Below are 3,679 nucleotides of genomic sequence, written 5' to 3'. Positions count from 1 at the left end.
CTGGTGCGATGCCAAGATCGAAGCAGGTGTTTAGGAAACGTCGCTTCTGCGGCAGTCACATATTTCCACATGTCATCAACGGATACCAATCCGTCTCATGGCCTTTGCCCAAAGGGCATCGGCACCTAGTGCAAATTCAACAAAGCCCGGTTGATTGGTGAACCATACGTTCACAAAGAACACCTTTCAGCATCTGTTCTCGAGGCTGTTTGGCGAATTTATCAGCAACTTGCTAATCCCGAATTACTTGCTAAATTCCTCCATAGGTTAACTCAAAGCGCCAAAGAGTCATCTAACCATGTCGTATGGGTGCGCGCTCCAAAAAAACGTGTTTCACGGACGCCAAACATTGAAAATATGCACTCTTGATGCTGTGCTCACTTTTAATGACGGCAATATAGCCCGTGTGAATGTGTGAACTCCTTTGAAATTTCGCCACGGCGCTACACAGTGCAGGGCCTACGCACCCTTGACCTGCGCCGACAGTACTTCGCGGACAGGGGTGCACAGCAGGTGATGAATGATGCTCGCCAGGCAAGACGCCTCAACACAAAAAGAAAAAGTGATATTGGCGATGAGTATCTGGCTGGTGCCTATTGAAAGAGTCCTTCAATTGGCGGTTATTTTGTGGTACTTTTGAAATAGAGCACATTTTCCACTTTAAACGCGATTATCTCAAAACATGCTTTTTTGTACTTTTGTTCCTTTATCTCAGCAACCGCTGTATCTAGGAACATAGATTTCGGCCAGTATTTAGAGTACGTGTAGGGAATGCACTGAAGCAGAATTATACTTGTGTGAGGAAGTGCTTTTCTTCAACACAACATCTAATACCTTTTACAGAGTGCTAATGATGTACGTGAAGTAAAAAATTTACAAAAAACGAGCATTAAAATATTTAGTGCTAAATCTTCTTCAGTAAGAAGAGCAAAGGTTTATCTTCACAATGATAGTAATAGAATTACTGTTGCTCTTGTGGTTATAGAGAAAATGTACATAAAGTTCGCCTAAAATACATGGCGGGCATAGGGCTTACCCTGTTCCCTTAAAGCTTGCGATTAACAAAAATACCACGTGACTGCCGTCGAATGCGCGGCGCTTAGAGTGCCCTGAAATGTTTGTTGAATGAATTATCAAAAGCTGCTCCGCGCACGGTGGTCGATTGTGCAGGCTATAGGTGATTGTACACACACTCACACACACAAACACACACACACACGTATATATATATATATATATATATATATATATATATATATATATATATATATATATATATATATATATATATATATATATGGCACTGCCTTGGTTTATGCATTTGACGTTTGCGTCTGTGTTCTGTACAAATACCAGAGTTGTAATTGAACAACGTATACAATATATGCGTATTTAGGTGTAGTACCGCTTAATAAATATGCAATGTTGGCGCTACTGCCATTAATATAACGTGATTAGTCCGCGTGCAGTTGTTCTCGCGCAGGTCAATGTAGTTAACCAAATGCACAGGCATATTCACATGATGAAGGCAACCTTTCGTTAACCGGTTTCACTCTCCTTATTTCCTTAACACGATTGCGCTGCATTTAAGTTGAACAGTGCGTACGCACCTTCCATGTAAATTTGCCAAGTAGACATGCGCTTTTACCTCACGTGATACTGTAGGATTACTTTGTCGATAGAGTTTACAGATTTGCCATCTCATAGCGGAGCTGTCGAATACCTTAGTTCTCTCTTGAGAGTCTAATATTGCATTCAGGAGCCACTACTGTGAGAGTATTTCCAAAGAGCGGGTAACAGCAACAACCTGCAAACTAACCTGACACGTCAATTAGTAAGATCGTAAATTGCTGCTGTAGACACCTGATGTTGAAAGCAAATCCAGTCATACCATTTTCAGCAGCCCCCACGTTGCATAAAGAGAAACACGTTGGATAAAGAGAAACAAAGTGAAGAAGCAAGAGTGCCAAGAACGTGATTGACGGGACGTTTGTCGAATAGAGCGCCTGAACACGCTTGTCTTTGAGTACCAAGAAAAAACAGGAACACAACTGCTGGTATGCACGCTCCAACTGTCTGAATTTCCAGGAATAAACGCGATTGATAATTCATGTGGAATTTAGTCTCAATTTTGTATATGTCATTTCAAACCATATTTTATTCATGTATTCATGACATACAACTTAGAAGACAATTTCTAGTCTATTGTTTAAACTGCTTCACAGTTAATTTATGCTAATTGATGAGTGACGTTAGAGTTGGCAGCACAAGTGCATGAGGGGGTGCCTAATTTTTGCATGGGTAAAAGTGTATTTAATGCTAGGATAATGTGAGCTTGTCAGGAATACTCTCTTCTTCGCCGAACCGGAACTTCAGTAGTGTCAAGCGAAGCTAAGAAAAAGAAATGCGACATGTGAGGAATACGTCATGTCGGCGGTCAATGCAGCGTTGTTCAGTTTAGGAAATACTGGCAGAAAAATTAATGTTGCACCAAGGCAGAATGTGCTTATGAACCAGCCTATTTCTTGCGTGTGACTGTCAGAGCAAATATCAGTGCATATTACTCCAGTGATACGAATTATGTGACAGGTATAGACACCCTAAGCTTGACGCCAGTTAAGATATTCTTCATTCTCAACTGTTTTAGTGGAAGTGCAAGGCGACTAGCCAGTCGGTTGCAGATTAAAAGCGTGTTATCATTCAGAATTGCCTGGCGCAAGGTTACTCTAAAAAAGATCAACACGATAAAGTTTCACACAGGAAACAGCGGTAATTGTGTTTGACACATCCTACGAGGATTGAGGGCTGCCAGAACAAGCAAAAAAATGTATGCAGTTGCACTCAACGGGAAACCTGTAGGAACTATGGAGCAGTGGTGCGCAAGCCTATCGCCGGCGCTTGCGCTCAGGTGAAAGCGAGCGCTGGCGTTCCAAACGTGAACCCAGCTGGGTGTCCGTGGCGGGAAAGGAAGCCTTCATTTGCGATGCAAACGTGTCCTCATTTCCCTCATTATCACATGTCCCCTCCTCACCTTCACTTTCCTTTGCCAACTCTTTTTATACTACACTACACATGGCTATGCTGTACGTGGTTACGTTATGCTTTCCCTTCTCCCCTCCTTCTTTCCGTCCTTCTCACCATCACTTCATTTTTCCTGCCACATGCTGCACTATTTATTAGCGTGTCAATATGAGACAGTTGGCACGTACTTATAGCTATAAACAGCGTAAAATAAACACGGACAAGATGCACACAGTGCATTGCTTGTCTTGCGTGCGCATTGTCCTGCGTTTATTTTTGCCCTGTGTTGAATAATAGCTATACTACACAATATATGACTATGCTATGCATAGCTATGCCATGCTTTACCTTCTCCCATTCTTGTTCTTCTTCTTGTTCAAATGAAACTTTCGCTCCCACCCACTTCATGCTCTTCATCCTCACTCGTCTTCCTTCTCTGCGTCATACCATCTATGCAGGGATATATACATGGTTTTGGCTGCGTGGCGCCAAGCGACGACATGAGATGGCAGATGAAAGCTTACGACAGTCGGTCGATCAAACAGTCAATAGAAGTTTATTTTCGTGAACAAAAACTGGATATACAAGGAATATTTATACCTATAGCCTAAAGTTGGATAGTGCCCAGTCCACTAAAATTCACAGAAAACAATGTACA

This window comes from Rhipicephalus sanguineus, chromosome 11 (assembly GCF_013339695.2).
Source record: "Rhipicephalus sanguineus isolate Rsan-2018 chromosome 11, BIME_Rsan_1.4, whole genome shotgun sequence".
Lineage (NCBI taxonomy): Eukaryota > Metazoa > Arthropoda > Arachnida > Ixodida > Ixodidae > Rhipicephalus > Rhipicephalus sanguineus.
This window is presented reverse-complemented; position numbering follows the sequence as displayed.